This window comes from Lissotriton vulgaris, chromosome 3_1 (assembly GCF_964263255.1).
Source record: "Lissotriton vulgaris chromosome 3_1, aLisVul1.2, whole genome shotgun sequence".
Classification (NCBI taxonomy): Eukaryota; Metazoa; Chordata; class Amphibia; order Caudata; family Salamandridae; genus Lissotriton; species Lissotriton vulgaris.
Window position 1 is genome coordinate 228,101,930 of NC_141689.1, and position 23,336 is coordinate 228,125,265.

The window sequence follows — 23,336 nt, forward strand, 5'->3', positions numbered from 1 at the left end:
TGATAACATATATATATATAGAAAGAGTGATGCATAAATCATACAAAAAAAGGAGCAGAGAACTCTGGGTAGTTCCCAAGTTTAAGTGGAGAACAGCTCATGTATAGAGCTCCCTACAATACAACTCCAGCAACACCTCAAATGTCTGCTTTTCTCGCAATCTTTTTACGCAAAGGATTAGCACAGTGTCATCTTTGCTGAGCTACAAAGGGACAAAGGCGTTTGCCATTTCTACAACTAAGGGCCCAATTCAGATCTCATCGGATTTGGTTTTACATAAACGGATCCAGAGCCCTTGTTTCCGAACGACTCGTCCCCATTCCGAATGACCAAGTACGATGCATGGAAACCCTTAGCGCTGATCAAATCATTTACAACAGGCATACGGAGATATAGAGCCCTCAGGGGCTGAATCCTACAGCTCTATGGAGTAGGTCCTCCAAGCGAGCAAGTAAGATGGACGATTCAGACAGACTTTACGATTCCTTTTGCCCAGATCGAAAAGGCTGCCGGAATTGGTCTTTGGGGGGCCAAAGCAGACCCCCCCTTCACCCTGGGGCCCTCCGAATCAAGCCTGTGGGGGTACAGATGGGCCCCCCTTTCCAATCATGCACCCTGTGGTAGGCACCCCTTGGTGACTGCCACACTGTGGCCTTTGAGCCTTTGTATGCGTTTGGTACACAGGCTCCAACCAAATTATATCCGGATGCACTCAAATGCATCGTACTTGTTTGGTTGGACTCCCCTGATACGAGTCGTACGGAAAGCATTCCGGACACGATTTTGTCCCAATGCTTTCCGAACGAGATTGGAATCGGCCCCTAAGTGTTTAAGCATAAGATTAGCACAATACTCCCTTGTGTCTGGACAAAGCTAAACTTCTCTAGAGCTATAATGATAGCAAACAGGTTTCATAGGTTGCTTTTATTCAGTCCAGGTTGGCTTGGATGGTATTTTACCAATTCAAAGCTGTAATACTGTGCCGGGAGTGGTAAAAGGCTTTTGTTATTTTACAACTCAGTGTGGTTGGCACTGTGCTAATGTAAATATATAATCATAAGCACAGTGGGTAGTCATGTTTCCATAGGAAATGGCTTTTTTGTTTCACTAATAAGTTTGGTACAGTTTGATGAATCTTCATGAAACTTTCCCCCAAAAAAGTGTTCTTTTTTGTCTAGTTTGTGCATGGAAAGTTTTGTGGTGCTCTGTTAAGCGGGGCCTAAGAAAATGTATCCCAAAGTAAATTTGTCCCATTCATTTTTCAATATGAATTTTAGACACAGCTACATCCCAAACGCCTGAATGGATTTACACCAAAGTTAGAAAAAAGCTAGATCTTGGTCCAGAAAGAGTGCTTTTTGTGATTTGGTGTAAATCGTTTTAATAGTTTATGAGTAATTAAGGCACAAAAACGTTGTATATTATGCCACAGTGGCTTTGCTGATGTGACAGATCTCATATTAAGATCTGATTGGCTGTCACCACATCCGTGTTGATGTGTGGCAGTCAATCTTAGGACTTAGTCCTAAATCCTACCAAAAATGTAAAAAAAAGACATAAGGAGGCAGGGTAGGGATACCCATCCCGCCTGGGGCCAAACACATGGTGCATATAAAAACAAAATGCCCCTGAATCTATACCATTTAAAAAAACTAAAACTCAGGGGTGGGCCAGGGCCTGTGGGGGTGACGCAAAGCATAATTTAGGGGAGGGAGGCTCAAGGCCCCTTCACGGAGCATCTACGACATGACTTGAATTGAAACATAAGGGGACATGTGCTCCCCCTCCCCAAGCATCAATATTCCTTGGGGACCCCATCACCTGGGCCAACATCATTAGAAAGGGGAGGGTGCACACACCCTCCTTAAGCATAAAAGAGACACCAGATATTCAAAGCCCAGGGGTTGATCTAAAATTGAAGGGGAGGTGGCAATGAGGGCCCCTTCCCGAGTTTCTAAAGGCCCAGGACCCCATCCTCTAGTGCCAAATCATTTACTGTGTCCGGGGAGCCCACCCCAGGACACAGTAATTTCCTTGCATGCAAGAATGCAGGCAGGGAAGGCATGTCTGCCCGACTCGGTGGGAGCTTTAAAAATGCTCTGACCAGGTGGGAGCAAAATGTTATTTCCCTGCCCACACTCCTGCTGGCAGGAAAACTCACATTGCTCTCAGCTGGTGAGCGTAAACAAAAACAGCTTCTGCTCAGGCAGGAACATTTCTGACCCCACCAGCACCCAAGATGGGTGCATGCAGGGGATGCTGGGATTCCCCCTCACCTCTAAATCTACTTTTGGGTGTGTGCCCAGGGTGGGAACCTAACCCCCCCACCCACACTAATGTAAGGTCCTGGAAGGATGAGGTTAGTGAAGCCTGTAGTGTGGTTCGGGGAGGGGGGCAGCACACCTCCCTACCCTTTACAAATATGTTTTGGCCCCAGAGGATGTGGTTTTTGGGGCCACTATTGGCTCAGTGAAGGGTGCTGTGTATCCATCCCCTCAATCAAAAAAGGCTCCCCAGGGACCCTTGATAGCCCGGGAAGCGGGGCAACTCCTTAATTTGAAAAAAGCAAAGTCCTTTGGAGATGGGACTCACAGGACTGAAAGTGGCATGGGGAGGGCGCGTCTATAACATAACTGGAGCTCATGTAAAATGCTCTGCTGATACTTTCAGGTCGGGTTTGCGCTATATAAAATAAAAAAACACTTACAATGAAGTTATTGATCAGAAAACTGTGCATGTCAGTGGCTCAAGTTGTACATTTAAAACGTTATGTTGTCACTGACATTTTAACTTAACTATGAAGTCATTTTAACCTTTGTTTTTTTTTCATCAATATCAAAAAATCATCATATTGGATTATTTCTGATCATGTTTTCCTACCTGTGGTGTTGGCCAACCCGCTTTTTAGCCCTGTTATTAAACAATGAAAATTCCATTCTGAGTGCATATTATTCATCTTCCTAGAAGGACGAAATATAATGTTTTTTCGTGACATTTACTGTCATTGACTTCATCTGGCTCTGTGCAACCACCAAAGGGTAGAGAGTTTATTTCGGAACATATAAATGTTATTAATAATACAACTAATTAACAACAAAAGCTTTTAAATTTTTTTTTTGAAAAGTTACTTCAACAAATTAAATGCATAACTTTTAACCAAGCTTACTAAAGAATACATTTTAAAAAAGAATTTGTAGTATGGATGGTTTTTTTAATCACTGTTGACAAATGAATATTTAAAACTTAAATAATATTGTAACATTTTGGTATTATTTAATACTCATTTAATGTTATGAGTTAATGTGCTGTAGCATTCCATATTACTAGTTCTGGGTTAATAACAAATCATTTTAATTAGTTTGCATCTATATGTGTTTCATTACAGACTACACCAGGAATGCGAAAATACAATGTGCCATGGGTAAGATGTTTTTGCAGACGGGTCCTGCATAAGTTTGGTGCTGCAACAAGTATGCTCCATCCATATGTGATTTCCACATTCCAGTCGAAGGATATTGAAAGAAATTTCCAGTTTTTTATGACTTCCTGTACTGTGTCTAATACCGTGCCCTCTAATTTTTAGGTCTCGCCTACACAGCGCGCATGTGTTGCATAGGAAAAAAACCTTTAGCCATCGCTTCACTTTTGCAGGCAAAAACGTGCACGCGTTGCATTGCTTTGAATGGCAACGCGTGCACGTTTGGCGATTCTCTTGCGGGAGCGAGCGGCTCCATGTGTTAGAAATGTTCACGCTCGCTCCCGCAAGGGAAACGCTGGGTGTCCCTGCTGTCGGCCACACTCCCCCCACCCCTCTCACTTGTTTTTTTTAGCAAATTACAATTGTGCCCGGTATCTTCTGTTTATGTTGCCTATTGGCACACTGCTACACCGCCTAAGTGGGTTCCATTGTGTGCTGCTGCACGCCCGATGCTTTAGAGTCTGTCGCTGCCCACAGACATGACCAGAGACCAGTCCTATAAATGAATTTGGGGAACACATTCCCTACCGCTGGGGCCGCGCATGTGCATCAAGGGTTCATGGCGTAGAAATGCCATAATGAACAGGTCTGTCAGGGCAGGAGGCAGACAGGGGGCTGCGAGCGGAGGCATGGGAGCCCGGGGCACCCCTGATCCATGGCGGCGAAGCTCTGTGAACCACCGTTGCCCGTGCTCTTGTGCCCTTTGCCCTCCCGCCCTTGTTGTCCATCATCCAGCATGCACCTACCACTGACTCAACAGCAGCCACACGCTAATGGGATCCCCACCGTGCCGGACTGGATGAGTGAGTATAGCCATGCAGGACTTGGCTGAGAGTGGAGTATTAGTGCACGTAAAGCAGCCCCGTGGGATCTCACGCCTCCGCCGGGAAAATGTCGTTCACGTGCACGTTATCCCCACTACTTGATTGTTTACACTCATTGTGCGTCCCCTCCGCCCCCTGCAATCACTGTGCACCATAGAGAAGTGTCACTGACGCCTGCCTAAAGAGACCCTGGGCACAGGCAGGCGTCCTGTCCTACCTGCTCTGACCCCGTCCACCCCCATCCCGCCCCAATCTCTTCGCCCCCTGATACGACGTCCTTGGGGGGGTGTGACTGACAGCCAGAATGCCATATGCACGTTAAGGGATCTCGTGCATGTGCCATACATAGGCAGCCGCCCAGGGTGTTGGCACCATTTGTCCTCCAGTGCAGGCTCTGCCAGTCAGTGCAGATTTAGCGATGCGATGGAGCATGAATCATTCTTCTGCATTAGTGCCCTCTGCACAGTCACATGCCTGTGGGCCCAACTCTGCCAGCTGCCTACCCCTCTCTGTTTACACTACGCATACGCTGCCTGGTGCAGCCTGTGCAGGTGACCTAGAACCACCAATGCCAGCATTTTTCTCCACCTGTGCCATATAAAACCACATTCTCAGGTCCGACGCCCATGCAGTGTGTATACCAGGTTGTCCCTGCTGCTGACCTCTGTCTGTTTACATCAGGTGTAACCGGGCACATCGTGGGCAGGTGGGAAGAAGTATGAGACAGCCAGCCATAAGCATCTAATGCATAAAGAGACACACGTGCCATGTCGATGCAACACTAGTCCTCCCACCGACCATTGTCTGTTTGCACCTGTGTCCTCCAGGACAAGCAAGCGCCGTCAGTTAGTGCAGGGGGAGGTCTGAGACCGCATCACATGTTGTCTGTGTGCAGAGTACTGTGCATAAACGTGTGCAATCTATATGCCGAATGCTCGTCATTTCTGAACCTATCTGTTTACATTGAGTGACTCCTGCGTACCTTGTGTGCAGGTGGTACCGAGAGCAGAGAAAAGCACGGTTGCATACCTGTGCACACTTGATCTGCTGTAGAGTTAGGACATGTAATGCGCACTCAAAGCTCTCCCACCACTGATCCCCGCCTGTGTGCACCCTCTGTCCTCCAGTACAGTCACTGCCTGCCAGTGCAGCATGGGGCGCTGTGAGTGAGTCCAGCTGAGAGAACTGAGCTATGCATCCGCTCTCTGTGATTTGATTGGATACACGCGTAGGCGCCCTGTGCATGCGATCGTCCTTGCCACCACTGCTGCTCCCATTCTTCTGGCATCTTTCTCCTACACTAGCCAAGATGACACTGGGTAGAAGTGAGGGATGTCTCCGAGCCTTGCCCATAAGCTACATACTAGATAGCACCTCTACTGTGAGAGAACTCGTTGTAGAGGTGTGCACCCTATGCTGTATACACACACACAATACTCCCCAGTGATGTCCCATTTGTTCGCCCCTTCTTTGTCTCAGAGCAGTAGTAGTGAGGGGTGTCTCTGAGCCTTGCCAATTGCATTATTTCATGCTTACTAGATGGTACCTCTAGCTTGACAGATCTTATGCAGATGCTTGCACCCCTTTGCCATATGTATGCACAGCGCTGTCCAGCGCAGCTCCCATTCTGTTTGAACCTTCTTTCTCCAAGGGCAGTAGCAGGCAGGGGTGTCTGAGCTTAGCCAGTAGCATTATTCCATACATACTAAATGGTACCCTTGCATTGAGAGATCTCTTGTAGAGCATGCACCATAAGTAGTATGCACACACAAGCTTCCCAGAGCTGGCCCCATTCTGTTTGAACTTTCTTTCTCCCTGGCAAGTGGCAGGCAGGGATGTCTCTGGGTTTAGCCAATAGTATTCTTCCATACATACTAAATGATAGAGATCTCATGTAGAACATGCACCATACACAATTTGCATATTGTATACTGCCCAGAGTTGGCCCGTTCTGTTTTCCCCATCTTTCACCCGGTACAGTAGCAGGGACGGGTGTCCCTGGGCTTAGCCAGTAGCGTACTCCTCAGAGCAGCCCCCATTCTGTTTGCATGTAAGCAGAACAAGGGCAACCCTGCATGCCTAGGGTCATTGTATTATATTCCAACAATAGTCCTGTGTGACTCATTTATGTTCTACTTCAATCCTATTCAACAACAAGTGTGTGTAGACTTGATTCTAATGGTCAGAAGAAAGGTACAGCGCACCTGCTTATTTTAAAAGAAGTACATTTGTTGTCTAGGAACAATAAATAGTTCATAAATCACAAACGACTGTACAAAGATTTGTTGCACAGAGGACGCAATGCTCAAAGTGTGAACAAAGATGTAACACAATACATAGTAAAACGCTGAATAATCCCTGGGCTGCTCCTGATTTTGAAAAACTGAAAATATTTGAGATTCTGTCTGTTTGTCTAGTATCTCCCAGCATATTCTAAGATGCTAAAATACACCCTAGGAAAGTGATGTCGACGCTTAAACCTGGAAGTCGTTTGATGGGTCTCATTGGGACAAATGTCATCTGACTAACAATCCTAAAATAGAAAAATAATTGAGTCGTTGTTGCCTGTACCGTGATTTAATTTTCACTAAATATGGCAAAATGGTCTATAGTACTACTCACCACAAGTTGTGTGGACTTATGGACCCACAGTGTGTCGGCTCAAACTTTTAGGATTTTTTTTTCGTTACAAGACACATCCAAGCGCTGGGAAGACTGAACTTAAAAGAAGCATTGGCATAGCCAATAGGTCTCACCTTTGGGACCTTATAAGTGTTTAGCCATGCGACAGTTGATGTTGTTGCACCCAGGATATTGTGTTGGATAACTAAACACTTATAAGGTCCGAAAGGCGAGACCTATTGGCTTTGCCAATGCTTGTTAAAAATGTTATTGGAGTACTCTTCCCACCCCCAAAAAAAAACCTTTGAAAAAAACATGGGCTCACAATCACAGCTATTTCGCTTTGTCCAATGAGGGGCATGAATTTACACTCCACCACTTTCAAATTGTATTATCAAAAAAGGATTATGGCGTAACAATTAACAAACCATAAAAGGGTTCAAAAGTTAGAAATGAAGGAGTTGAGAGTTTAGGTCGTTTAACAGAGAAATACAGAAAACCTCGTGGATCATCTGTACAGTGGGCGAGTCCACGACTGCCTTCACTTGCCACTGGAAAGGCAGCGAACTCCTGATAGCACAGTGATTTGTGGTGGAAGATAAGGGCGCACCGAAACTGGGGAGAGAAACCCGCCGAGCGGAATGCGCGATGTAGATAAAATAATTGCACGGCTTATGCAAGCAGCGACACAGCTATATAGTTGTCAATGTTTCCAGTAATAAGAGCTAGCTTGGCAGTAGCTTTTCATAAATCATATTTCTTTTACGTGCCCACGAGTATGCTGAAAATATGTCGAGCGGCTTGTCAAGGTGAAAATGTACCACCCACACAGATTCCTGAAATGAATGAAATGGCATGTGTCAGGTATTCAACACTGCAGCCCGAGAACCGTGACACATGCTAATAAAGTCAAGGACATGTTTTATTTCTGTTTTTCCGTATCCCCTATCTCAGTGAATCTCTTCCAGTGTGGAGGGTGGTGTTATATATACAGTCTTAACCTCGCAATAACAACTGAGGACCCTGCTGCAAAGAGCTCTTATAGCCGGTGGCGGTGGAACAATTTTCAGAGCCTGGGCCCAGACACCAATGTTACAGCACTGAAGTCCAAGGGGTTTTGACAAGTGCAAGCGTCAAACAAAGAACAAGTGTACTAGCAAATGTATTCAGCAAGAAAGTGGTAAGTAAGTAGATTGCAGCCTGTAGTGCATTTTGCAGCATGGTGTGATCGCAAACGGTTGTTTATAGACTGCACATGCCCCATTGAAAAGGCCACAAAGTTTGCACAGATGTACAGTTTTACTGATAAAACTATATAGTGCACAAACGATAATGTGTGGAAATGACGATTCTTATTGCTCAACTGAGTGAGGAATCACACGTTAATTTAACACAAGGGGGGCTAGCACTATGCATGAACTTTTATTCACTCCTTCTGAGCAGAAACCTTGGAAATCTTCCAAAATAGAACTTTAGAACATCACAATGAACCTAGAACTCTTATTCTCATTGTTGTCCATCTTCTTCCCCTTTTGTTTGAATCTTCTCTTTAGCCGCTTCGCCGCAGCGCAAATTCCGCCTCAGTGCGGCAGAATTAGACAAGTGCGCCAACCGTGACGTCGGACTGCTGGGGGTTGACCGACTCATGGAAGAGGTTATTCTTGTTAATCTGTTATTCATCTGTAACATATTCTTTATCCACCCTTAGTTATCTGCAAAAGAATCCAAAAATATGTCTTTTTTTTCCTTCATTCAGCATGGTAAACTCACTCTAAACCATCAAAATCTTCCAAATTAGTCGTTGTAGCAAAATATTAATGTTCATTCAAATTCCCTACTAATGAATACTTATTCCTTACATGGGAAGGGTGGGTGGAATAATGCTAGCTTCATTTTCTTTAATAAAATTGTGATTCTTTATTCAGTTAACCTATAGGAAACACTATTTTATGGCAAGACAGAAGACTATCATTATGTATGTTTAAAGTCTTTCAAAGCACAATTTGAAACATGTTCTACATTTTCCACACAAAAATTCGGTAAATTGTCAAATTTAGGGTGAAAAATAGATCAAGACATAGCCTTGTTTGTTTGTAAATTGCAAACATTACTCCATCTGGTTGAAAGAACCTACTTGAATCTTCTAATGCCTCAACATCGGAAACCTTTTCGAAAGAAATAAAACATAATAATGTTGCTAATTTCCAAGCTAATTCTCTCACCTCTAAATATCCAATTCTCAAATAAGTGTAGCCCGAAATCCACAATCCACAATTTTTGAAATTTTGCATTTGGTGGTCTCTCTGACCGAGTCCCTTTAATCACTCTGCATATCAATGTACTTCTACCCAATGAAAATCCTTGATGTAATGAATGACCTGCTGCCACTACTGGCCTGTAGCAATTCACTGTTCTGTAAGACAACCCTTTCTCAAATATCCCTCTAGGATATTTGCCAAATATCTTGACCGGCCTCCATGGGGTGAAGTCTCTCTCTACCCACCAATGCAACCAAACTTTCCATGCTCCCCTGTATCGTTTCCTTGGTTCTGTTTCCCATGACTCAATAAGCAAGCTTCTAGCTATTCCCGAAAGTTCTAAGAATCTATCTGAACACCTGATATCCAAACTAGGACCCTTATTTTTATATCGGTGGGCCCGCCAAGACAGGCTGTCAGTGGCGGGCCCACCAACATCTGCAGAAGTGATCTTACTGCTGGATTATGATGCACCAGTTGGAGGCATAGAGCAGAGGGACCACCCGCTGTTTTTTCCTATGGCGTCAAGGAGCCCATTTGGGCAGTGATCGGCCCGTAATCTCTATATTAGAGGTGGTGCCTGCTCAGGCACCACAGTAGGGATTATGATGTCTGTTTCTCTCTGCCTTTTCATGGCGATTCCAACCGCAATGAAAAGGCAGATGGAAAGGGACTTTGGGGACCGCTAGAAGGGCCCCATCCCCCCTGGACCTCTGTTATGGGGCCGGTAGGGCACACGTTGTGCTCCCCCAAAACGCCCATGCACCCTTAGCCAGGTACTACATGGTGCCTGGCACTCAGTGCAGGAATGTTTGTAAAAAGTACTTTTCAGGGCAACAGCACAAGCCTCAATAGAAAAATGCATGTTTGCAACCGCCTTCACGGCAGTCGGATCATAATAAGGCAGGTGGAGCCGCTGGCTACTGGTCTTATGGACTCCATCCTGATGCAATGTTGGTCGGACAATCGCCTGACCAGCATCGTAATGAGAGCGTAGAAGGCTGAGTGAACCCAATTCCACTGAAGGAATGAAATCATCAAATATGGTATTTTTATCGCCATTTGCATTACTGTTCGAAACTGTGCCTATGTTTTCTAAAAAGGTGTGGCGAGTACCAATTGATATCTCTGTCTTATCACCTGTTCTAATACTCTCTGAACCATGGAGAATGCGGGAATAGCATACTCTCTCATTTCATTCCTCCTGGGTAAATGCATCCACTGCTATTGCACCTGGATAGGGTCTCCAAATGATATAATTTTGTAACAGAAAAATCAGACTGGAAACAAACAGATACACAACTAAAGGTCCCATTAGTTTTCGAATCCTCAGAAAAATATCCTCCCTTAACTTTTAGTCACTGTAAACTGTCATGTTTCGCAAATTCCTGTCTGCTATTACAATGCAATTTTATTCTTCAAATAAAATTCCCACATCTCTTTTGCTAATTCTGATAATCTCTTGGACCTACTTCTTCCCAACTTGTTTATGCAATTTGCCGCAGGCATGTCCATATTCAATAAAACTGAATTTCCCCTTCAATTTTTTCCTGAAACTTTGGAAAGCAAACAAGCCTGCTTCCATCTCCAGATAACTTATATGCTTCTCTTTCTCTAAAATATTCCAAACTCACCTGTCTCCGAGATGAGCATGCAGCTCCTCATACAATTGCTCTATTGTATCTCCAGAACAAAATCTGGTGTAGTTCCAAAAATAGCCTGTCCGTTCCAGGCTTCCAAATTTTCCTTCTACCATAACAACTTCTCTCTTGCATCCTTGCTCAGAAACACCATGGCCCGTACAGCAAACCTTTTACCAAGCCTAAAGTCTTTAAAAGCTAAACAGCCTTCTTATTTAGTGGTTCAGAAAATAGAGCTTGTATTGAAGATCCCTCAAGCCAACTCTCTCAACTACACTTCCTCCTTACTTTACAGTAATTTTACCTCTTATCTTATCTTTTTTCACGTTTTCTCTGGTAAGCGTAATTGAATTACCCCTGTGTCTACCACAAACCCTAGAAACACCAACTTCTATGTTGAAATCGGTATAGATTTGTATAAATTTATCACAAAACCCAGATCCTGCAATAAACTTTTCACCAAATCCAGCTGTTGCTTTAGTTGTCCAGCACTTTGATTCATTATCAACAAATCATGTAGTAATTAATCATCCTGAATCCTCTCTCTCTTAGGAAACCTACAACTGGCCTTCGCACACTAGCAAAACGGATCACTGACATAATATCGAGGAACATAATATTGAGTACCAAAAATATCGGTGACAAAATATCGACAGACAGAATATCGACTTTGTATCTACAAACAGGTAAGTACAAAAATATCGAGTAAAAAATATCGTTTACAAAAATATAGTTTGTAAAAATATCGACTTTTTTAAAAACAATGTTAAATTAAATTAAAATTAAAAATTATTTACTAAAATATACTTAAAAATACTTAAATTACCCTAAAATAATTAAATAATTCATTAAAGTTATAAAAAAAATGTTTTACAATCATTTTTGTTCAAACATATATATATAGTAACATAATATAATTAAAATATATCCAATATTATTACCGTAGGATAGCGGAAGTATAAAATTGCTATTCCCACTCCAGAGAGTGCAACAGTAGGGAAAGCGTTGGATAGAGTAGGGGTAAAAATTACTATTCCCATTCAAGAGAGTACAACAGTAGGGAAAGCATTGGATAGCGTAGGGGTAAAAATTACTATTCCCACTCCAGAGAGTGCAACAGTAGGGAATGGGTTGGATAGCGTAGGGGTAAAACTTACTATTCCCACTCCAGAGAGTGCAACAGTAGGGAAAGCGTTGGATAGCGTAGAGGTAAAAATTACTATTCTCACTCCAGAGAGTGCAACAGTAGAGAAAGGGTTGGATAGCGTAGGGGTAAAACTTACTATCCCCACTCCAGAGAGTGCAACAGTAGGGAAAGCGTTGGATAGCGTAGGGGTATAAATTACTATTCCCACTCCAGTGAGTGCAACAGTAGGGAAAGCGTTGGATAGCGTAGGGGTAAAAATTACTATTCCCACTCCAGAGAGTGCAACAGTAGGGAAAGCATTGGATAGCGTAGGGGTAAAAATTACTATTCCCACTCCAGAGAGAGCAACAGTAGGGAAAGGGTTGGATAGCGTAGGGGTAAAACTTACTATTCCCACTCCAGAGAGTGCAACAGTGGGGAAAGCGTTGGATAGCGTAGGGGTATAAATTACTATTCCCACTCCAGTGAGTGCAACAGTAGAGAAAGCGTTGGATAGCGTAGGGGTAAAAATTACTATTCCCACTCCAGAGAGTGCAACAGTAGGGAAAGCATTGGATAGCGTAGGGGTAAAAATTACTATTCCCACTCCAGAGAGTGCAACAGTAGAGAAAGTAGATACTTCATATATTATTTAAAAAGAGATATATATTATTATCTATAAAAAATTTAATTAAAAGTAATTACCACTTTAATATAATATAATAATTAATTAATTACAAACACTTATTTAATTTAATCATTACAATTAATTATCTATTAACACTAATTAATTACAATTTAACAATTATTAATTAGTAAACAGTTACTTAACAATTAAAATCTAATAAATACACACAAAAATTAACATATGTAATTAGTTATAATTAAATTACTTCCCACCCTATTCCCCTATAAACCCATAACCTGCTACAGAAATTAAATTACTTAAATTAACATAATTATCAATTAATCAATTAAAGAAAATTATTTTGCATTTAAAATTTAATTAATTACCAAAAACATATAATTTAACAATTCATTATAAACAAATACCCATAAATAAATAACATTTTAAAATAATTATAATTAAATTACACTACATAAATTAACATATTTAATTAATTATAATTAAATTACTTCCCACCCTACTCCCCTATAAACCCACAACCCACTACAGAAATTAAATTACTTAAATTAACATAATTATCAATTAATCAATTAAATAAAATTAATTGGCAATTAAAATGTAAATAATTACTAAATAAAAATTAATTAACAATTAATTGTAAACAAATACCAATAAATAAATTTACATATTTAATTAATTATAATTAAATTACTTTTCACCCTATTCCCCTATAAACCCACAACCCGCTACAGAATTAAATTACGCAAAATTTAAATAACAATAAATTAATTAATTAAATTACAATATAACATAAATAAAGACTTTTAACACATAAAATACACTATGAAAAATTTGATATTATTAAAATTTCGATATTTTTCTTAACCTGTATTATGTACTTCGATATTTTGACTATCTATATTTTACAATTCGATATTACATTACTAACTTTCAAAACAATATTTTTGATGTCTATATTCTGTCCATTCAATATTCTGTCCAGCCTATATTTTGTACTCGATATTATGTCCATTTGATATTTTGTAGTCAATATTTTGTCTGTTTACCTAGCAAAACACCATGGTGCTGTACACCGTCCGATTGTGAGACATTGGAATTGGTACAACTGTCCCTTCCATCTTAACTGCAAATATCTTTGGCTCTCCTTTGCTATTGGAATTGTGAAATAGGCATCCTTCAGTTCCATTTTAACCATTGAATCAAAATCCTCAAGCATATCTCTCAGTAGATGTATCCCCTCGATTTTGAAATGTCGATATGTTACAAATTGATTTAAATTCCTCAAATTTCTCACCATTCTCCAACCTTTGGCTTTTTTCTCCATTAGAAGCAATGTACTTACACATTTCTTTTTTTCTTCTCTTATCTTTACTATTGCATCTTTTTCAATCATTCAAAATATTTCCTCCTGTACAAACTGTACTAGATCTTTTTGAAATTATAATTTTGTCTTTCAGCTGGTATGAATCTGTGTCGAACTCATTTTGATAACCTTCTATTGACTGTAACACCCACGTATCTTTTGTTATTTCTTTCCATTTTTTTTTTATTTCAACCTTCCTCCCACTCTGGTTGAGACAGAACCAGAACTTGTCCTCATACTCCCCTTGATTTTGATTGAGATTCTGTCGTCTTCCTCTATTAGATTGACCTTGTCCTCCTCTCCCACTCTGAAGATAAAATTGAGACCCTCCTTGGTTCTCTCTGTAATTTCCATATCCCTGGTATCCAGCATTCTGATATTAGGACCTAAAGTTTGTCCGGCCAGAAGGGTGCCCTCCTCTACCAGCCCTGTCATAAAAATTGTTGTCTGGAAACACCCTTTGCATAGAATATTGCACCTTATCCAAAGTTTGTACATAGACAGTGAAGGATTTAACCATCTCATCTCTGAAAAATATTCACTTTTTTGGGGGGGAGTTTTATATAGCGCAAACTCGACCAGAAGGCATCAAAGCACTTGACATGAGCACCACTTGTGTTACAGATGGACACATACATTTTTTTAGGCACCAGAATAAGCGATTTGCCCAGAATCACAGGATGTTGAGTGTCCCTGCTGAGACTCAAACCTGTTGCCCCTGTTTCGAGGTCGAACACTTTAGCCATTAGGCTACATCCTCTCCACTTTGCCTCATCACTTGATTCCTTAAAGGCTTAATCACTTAATTTAGGATTTATGTACATAAGCACAGTCCTCCAGAAGGCCTGCATTAGCATTGCCGAAAAAACGAATGGCACACCGACATCACTCTCTTAGTAAGTTAATATTTAAATCCATACCCTTTAAATAGGCACCCTCTACTGAATCAAATTCTTTTGCCAATGGACCCAGGATATCCACTACCCTGCCCGGCATTGTTTAAGTGATTTCTTCAACCTCTTCCTTGGGTGTCTCCCCCATCCTAAAAAGGTACGTTATTAGTTTGAGATCTAGTCTTGGTGTCATTGTCACCTTCTCATCAATCATAGGACAAGAGAATTCTGCCCTCATAATAATTTATCTCAGGGTCTTTGTAATATGGCCTTAATGTAGTTAGAGACACGGTCTACAGGCCAACAGCCCTTACCTCTGAGGTGCCAAATATCTCTACGGTCAAATAACTTCTCCCCAAAAAGATCTACTACTATAGATTTGTATTACTGTTTTCATTTTCCTTCAGTAGGCCATCCTTATTATCAAAGTCTAGGATATATTCATCCATACTAGACCTTTCTTCTAGTACTCCCATCTCCTCTTTGGGATCAAAACCACCTTCAGTGCAAAACTGACTTTTCCATGTGCCGCTTTTGACACCAACTTTTACTGAACCGATTTGGGTTCTTTTGCTACTGGATGATTCATCAACATGTTTTCTTCTCTTAATGCATTTGCCGCCTGGAGCTCTATTAGGTCCTCCTCATCTGAAATAGTGAAATATTCTTCCTCATCCATGGTCCTAATTTCCCTTTTCTTACTCAAAACTTCTCTTTCTATCTCTTGGACAGCCTGTACCTCCTTACATGTTATTTTTCTAAATAAGTCTTCTTGACTTGACTCCTAAATTTTTTTCAGTCATACTGACGTGTTTCCTGTTTAAATAAAAAAATCTTGTTCTCTCTGGTAATTTATTTTTCCCCACAAATAATAAGGCTCCTCCTGTCTGATGTGTCACAACGTATGTTCCCTGTAGGCTGTGCGCATGTGCCCAGCCTACTTTCTCTTTGCACCTAAGGTGTCACTAGGAGCATGCACATCTCAAACTGTGAGAGACTATTTGCTGCCTCATTAAAAAAAAAAGAACACAGGCAGTGTGAATGTCTTCTTTAGTGCACACAAGTTCATTTAAATGTGTCGCAGTGTAAACGAAATGAGCAGTTAACAGCCCACAAATAAATAGTGTGGCCAACCCCCCTGTTGTTTGACCACAGTCAAATATGTTAATTGCTGACTTCTGTGTGATACAAGTGCCTTCCCCTGATTGTGAGCTTTTTTAACTGGTTTTGGACCCTTGAAATTTCAACCCGCTTTTTAGTGCACATAAACATCTTTTCTGAAAAGAAAATAAAAGTAAATAAAAGAAAAGAGAAAAAGAAAAGATAAGGAAAGAAAAGAAGGAATCAGGCATCAACTGAGTCAGTTCAGGATAATTACGAAAGTCTGCTCCGCTAAGGCGGAGGAGAGTCCAACTGAGCAGGTCAAAAAGGCCAAAATAAAATTATAGTAACTAATTATTATTATCATTGTATTAGTCCTTTGTTACTCAGCTGTGTAGGGGGAGGGTAGGGTCTGAGCTTTCACAGAGGAGCTGGAGGAGGAGCAGTTCACACTCTCTTAAGTGCTCATGACATTTTGGCTGGCCATCTCGGGCCGGCCAAATGGTCATACACACTTTGCATGTTCTCCACCCAGGCTTCATTACAGCCTGGGTGGAGAAAATGCCCAGGTTCCCTGCCCCTGTCTGAGAGCTGAATCACGGTGCAAGGCCAATCAAAAAGCTGTATTGTTGTGTTGTGATTGGCTTAGGGGAGCCTGTAAAACTGGGTCCTTCGGAGAACATGCCTAGGCTCCTGTCCCTGTCTGAGCGCAGAATCAAAGTGCTAGACCAATCACAACACTGCATTGTTGTGTTATAATTGGCTTAGGAGAGCCTGGAAACCTGGGTGCTTTCTGTTTCTGCTCCTGCCCTGGAGTGCTGGAAGCAGGCAAAGAGGACTTAGAGGCAGTGGCAGCACACAGGTAAATGATTGCTTAATTATTTTTTTCCACTGCCTCCTCCCTTCCCCATCATAGCCCCATACCGCCATTAGATACCAGCTGCCACTGTAGTATTGTGCCTTACCAAGACTTGCATTCTTTAGTGGGTGTGAAAAATTGGTAGAGCAGGACATGCCGCCACAACTTAGTTAACAAAGCAAGCCACCAAGTGAAATATAAATCATACCCACAAATGGATTTCGTAAATGAATTCTAAAGGACATGTGGCTGAGGATAAAACAGGGAATAGGACAGGCAGTATCATTGTTTGATGCAAAATAAATGGTGCAACACCTTTTTCAGTAAAAGCATTCAAAACTATATGCACTAATGCGATAAATATATATCAATAGGAGACCAAAATAGATGATAAGATATAGAATTATGACAAACCCCAGATAAGGATAACTGTTCACCTCTTCTTGTAAAAATAACCCAGGACCACCATGCATGAGCTGATAACTTTGAGACATCTTTCCAACAATAAGTAGAAAATCTTAAGATTAAGAAAAGCTTTTTAAATCATGGAAACTAATCCCAAGTCTCCATAAACAGGTAAAAGACACCACGAGTGCCCGCAAATCCCTATGCTGCTTGAAAGAAAAAACTCGCAGAGGGTCGCTGAAACACAACAGGTATGCCTTCTCGAGTTCGAAAATGAGTAAAGTAGGACAGATAGCTACACCCGTAGATATTACAGGGGCATATATTAATGAATTTCAGGTCGAGAATGAACTAAAGGATATTAGATGAACGCCCCCACGTATAGGAATTAAGAAAGACGGAGAACGCTGAACGTGCATTACAATTGCAACAGGTATGCTTCAGAGATTAAAAACGTGATGAAAAGGTGAAAAGAAACCTCCTTTTTGAAATATAACAGGACGCTTGTCTAAATTCTAGGTCAGGATTGGCTTAAAAGGCAAAAAATGAGCGCCTCTGCATAAAGATATTCGAAAAAAAGCCCCGAGCATTTAAAGATTTAGAAAGGTATGTTCTGGGAGACATGAGGCTTGACACTGTTGAGCTGTGATATCCTACACGAATAGTGATGAATTTATTTTCACTTTGGGTGCAGGACCAAGATTACAAGAATTGGGTGGATTGACGGTAAACCTATAGACTGGAGGCTGCTGGACAAACAGGTATAAATAGCGACAGTTGGAACAGATAGAGAAGACAAGTGATTAAAAACAGAGAATTAAAACAAACTTTTTGCTTTGTATGCATTTTTTAGATAATTACTAAAGACAGAGCCCTGAAGAGAACCTATGAACTGAAGTCAGCTGGTTCGAAACGCGTCGGCATATAAAATAGACATCAACTGATTTATAGACCAATGAATTCATGTGTGGTTTATTTTTGAAAATAAGTTTTGATTGTCTGCATTTCTATGCGGTTTATTGAATTTGGTATTGAGCGTTACTGCGTCAAGTATAGATAAGGATCTGTGTATATGAAGTGAAAAACTGTATATCGTGTATATATATGTGAATAATGTTTTGTATTTATGTGTAAATTATAAAAATGTGTTGTGTTCTTTTTCATATATAAAAAACTTTTTTGAAAAATGAAAAAATAGAAATTAAAAAGGGTACGAACAAGATATATCCAACAAACCTAAGAGTAATACTGGTTTGTTTCTTCCTTAAATACAAGGATTGAAAAAAGTGTGTGGTTGGTATTTAAAACTTTTCCTAACTTTCTAAATGTGGCATTTTTAAAATTGTGATATAAAATCTGACTTTACCATAAGAGAGAATTTTTCATTACAATTTCAAAGACATCCGACATGAACTTGTTACCTGTTCCTATTTGGAAATTACAACTTATTAAATGAAATAAGTTAGCTCCAGTGTTATCCTATGAAAGAGGTAGGTCTTGCAGTAGTTAACTAAACTAATTTAAGAGTTTTTCACTACCAGGACATGTAAACCCTAAAATTACATATCCTACTTTTTATATATACTGCACGCTACCCTTTGAACTGTCCAGGGCTTACCCTAGGGTTGACGTATGTGTTCTAAATAAGAAGGTTAAGGCCTGGTAAAGCGTTTATTTTGCCAGGTAAAAACAGCATTTCAAATCTGCACACATAGGCTGCAATAGCAGGCCTAATGCTTGTTTAAAGGGCTACTTAGGTGGGTGGCACAAACAGTGCTACAGGCCCACTATTACCATTTAATTTACAGGGCCTCAGTACATTTAGTACCACTTTACTTGGGACTTATAAGTATATTAAATATGGCAAATGGAAATAAGCCAATTTTTCCTTGTTAAAGTGCACAGAGTCCTACAGCCAGCAAAAATGATATCTGCGAAACTAGAGGAGGAAGGCAAATAATTTTGGGAAAGACTAACCTGTGGCTGATAGGTCCAGATGAGTGTAGGGAGAACTACCCAACCTCTTCGGAGTTCTCATCAGTAAGGCAAAAGAACCTAGATAGACTATCATTATTTGGTGTGGTCTGCCCCAGAATGGTGTTCCACCGTAAGGTCCATTCTCTGTAGGAATATGGACCACATCAACAGTTTGGAATTTCCACCCCTCATTTGCATGAGGCATTAGAATTCAGCACACACCTTTCCCCTCCTGAGGCGGAAGCCGGGAGGTCTCTTGCTTTTCTTTTAATTTTAATCCCATTTTCGTGATTTTACTCGTTTTTACACTTGTGCTCGCTAATTGCATTTTCTAGCCTGCAGCAGTGTGTAGAGACCCCCCAGCGCTCAGCAGCGCTTTAAAACTCTTCTTTCCCCCCTCCCTGCAGCTCCGGTCCCACCCTCGGCTGAGTGTTGACGCCGAGGGCTGGGCGCCGGTTTTGGCGGCCATCTTGGGTCGGGCTGGGTTGGGTGAGGCCATAGACTAGCGCTATAAAAACAGGCACTTACGGCTCCGCGCAGCGGACGCGACCAGCGGACGCGCCGGACCTGCGCCGGAGTCGTGCCAGAGTCCTGCCCGTCTGCGCCCGTCTGCGCCCGTCCGCGCCCAGGCGGGCCCAGGGCCTGACACCATGCCTCACACAGTGACACCTTTCACCTCCAGGTTCCAATACGGGAGAGACGCCCTTATCGCCTTGCGTCCGCCCCACCCTACTAGTTGTAGCTTTTCACAGATGGGATTCATTCCATTCTTACCGTGTAGAGCGTGTTCCTCCGGCCACAATTCAGTGGCTGTGAAATCCGTTCTCTCCATGGCTTTACTAAACTGCCGGTCCTTGCCGAGCCATGCCATTGAAATCAATTCACTTATCCTAGACCACGAGCTCGATGTGTTGTTTCTCACTGAGACCTGGCTCTCCCCCAGCTCTGGCCCTGACTTGGTCAGAGCACTCCCCCCAGGCTTTCATATACTCCATCTTGATAGACCTAAAGGGAGGGGAGGAGGAACTGCAGTTCTCTATAGAGACACGCTCGCCTGTAAGATCCAGAATGGAGGGGTGGCTGATTGCGAGAGCCTACAGTTCTCCCTCCGGTTGTCACCTACAGTGTCTCTGGTAGGCTTGTTGATCTATCGCCCTCCCGGTCCCCTGAGTAGTTTCCCTAACTCTCTCTTGGAAATTACTGCACTTCTTGCCTCTTCAACTGCCAACTTTGTTGTTCTCGGAGATTTTAATATCCATCTTGAGGACCCCGCTAATGCCACAGGAGTCGATCTGCTCGACGATCTCAGATCCTTTGGACTCAATTTGGCCAATTCGGGCGCGACCCATGAGAAGTGCCACCTGCTTGATCCCTTATTTTCTAATCTGGACCATCTTACTCCATCTTCGGCCCTTGCCCTACCCTGGACAGACCATTACTTGGTGTCCGCGTCATGGCAATTCGACAGCCGAGCCGCGGTGGTCCCACGGGTTCACACCCTGGAGAGAGCCTGGTTGAGGCTCCCAGTTGACACCTGGGCGGCACACTTGGAGGCCACGCAGCCCTCTCAGGGAGTTAACCCGATAGTCGCTGACGCGAACTTCCACACCTGGCTCGTGGATTCTCTGGACACTCTCCTACCCAAAAAGAAACAACTTACGAGGGGGAAGAGAGTGGGCTCGGCACCTTGGTATTCATCTGAACTAAGAACCCTGAGGAAAGGATGCAAGAGGCTAGAGTGGTCCTGGAGGAGAGACTGGAGTGAGGCGAGTCGGATAGAATATCGTGCGGCCCTGAGCAGGTACAAGTCCGCTATTCGGGTGGCAAAATCAGGATTCTTTGAAGAGCGCATTGGCTCTGCGGCCAACTCTTCCAAAGAGTCATTCAGGGTCATTAAGGAGCTACTCCATGCCCCCGATCCTCAGGTTTTCCGCGAGGACCCTCGCAAAAAATGCACAGAACTGGCCTCGTACTTTAAAAGCAAAATCGACAACATACTGGCTTCCCTTCCCCGGCTAGGTGAGATCTCCCCCTTGGAGGACAACCCTAGCTCTCAACCTGAGTCACAACTGGTGGAGCTGGCCTCTCTCGGTCCAGTCACTAAGGAGGAAGTCTTGTCGGTGCTGAGATCTATGAAGAGCGGCTCCCCGAAAGACCCAGCACCTATTAAATATCTTAAACAGGTGTCATCTACTATCGTTGGCCCTGCGACGGACTTTATAAACCTGTCTCTCGCCCATGGGGTGGTCCCCCCCAGTTGGAAAGGGGCGGTGGTTAAGGCCCTTTTGAAAAAGCCTAACCTCGATCCCGCCGATCTCGCCAACTTTCGGCCTATCTCTTTGCTGCCGGGTATCAGTAAGGTGGCTGAGAAGCTGGTGAATAGCCGCCTTTCCAACTTCTTGGAAGCCAATTCCCTCCTGGGCGACTCCCAAACGGGTTTTCGCCCCGGTCAGGGGACCGACACCGCCCTGCTGGCGGTCGTGGAGAATGTGAGGAGCATGCTGGATTCGGGGGGATCAGTGGCAGTGATCCTCCTGGACCTCAGCGCTGCTTTTGACACCGTGGACCATCAGGTGCTTCTCCAACGGCTGTCGGGGGTGGGGGTCAAGGGTTCGGCCCTCAAATGGTTCGCCTCCTTCCTGGAAGGTCGTACATTTGAGGTGTGGGAAGGCCAGGAAAAATCATCTTCTACCCCTCTCCAGTGCGGTGTGCCACAGGGCTCTTCATTGAGCCCTACCTTATTCAACGTTTACATGGCCCCCCTGGAGAATATGGTACGACCGCTGGGTATCAAAATCATCAGTTACGCTGACGATACTCAGCTGGTCGTAGGCCTTTCCCAGTCGGCGTACCATCCCGACCGGCTGCACACGTGTCTTGAAAAGATCTACACGTGGATGTGCAGCTCAGCCCTAAAGTTAAATGGCTCCAAAACGGAACTGATGCTGCTGGGGAACTCCTTTCCATCTTTGCCCCCCAGCAGCTGGCCAGACTGTTTGGGACAGATGCCCCCCCACCCCAAGCAGGAGATCAAGAGCTTGGGGGTATGGCTGGAGCAGGACCTATCATTTAAAACCCATGCCAAAAAGACTGCTGGCGTGTGCTTTGGCCTGCTCCGCTCAGCCCAGAAGATTCTGCCCTTGCTCCCAGTGGCCACTCGAAGGCTTTTCATCCAGGGACTTATCATCTCGCGGCTGGATTTCAGCAATGCGCTATTCCTGGGCGCACCCGAATCTACCCTGAACGCGGCTGCCAGGCTTTTGACGGGTCTCCCTAGGCGTCAATCTGCCCGCCCGGCGTTGAGGGCACTGCACTGGCTCCCTGTGAGGGACAGGGTGAAATTCAAGTCACTCTGCATCGCCCACAAAGTTCTGCACGGGGTAAGTCCACCTATTCTGGAGGAGATGGTCCAGCCTTATAAGGCCTCTCGCTCCCTTCGCTCTGACCACCAACAGCTCCTTCAGGTTGGCAGGGTGAAAAAGGCAAGAACTGGTGGCAGAAGGTTTTCAATAAATGTGGCCTCCTTGTGGAACTCACTGCCCTTACAACTGCGCTCCGAAGCCAGTCTTCTTAGGTTCCGTAAACTTTTAAAAACTTTTTTGTTCTCTGTTTAATCTTTGCATTCTTTTAGTAGTGTTATGTTCTGATAAGAGCGGGGATGCCTATTGGTAACCAGGCGCTATACAAAACTCAGAATAATAATAATAATAATAATAATTAGAGGGGCCTTTGGTAGGGGTGGGCGGAAGTCGCTGAGTTTTACTATGTGGAATCTTGAGGCGTTACCTAAAAACTATGCAGGATTTCACAGAGTTCTTTCACCCCTGGTTCTTAGCCAGACAACGTAGCAGAAGGATGTCCCACTAATGCCTCATGGGCTCAGGTAGATCCGTTATCTTGTTGAATCTCTCCACAAGGCAGTTGGTTTGGGGTGATAGGGCCTGGAAAATGTATAAGGCACTCCACACTCATTCCACATGAACTTCATGTATGCTGACATGAAGTTAGTGCCTCTGTCAGACACTACCTCTTTGTGGAACTCTATATGGGTAAAATTCCCATCAGGGCCCTGGCCACCACAGGCGCAATCACCAACCTCAGAAGGATGGCCTCTTGGCAGCTAGTGGGGTGGTAACCAAGA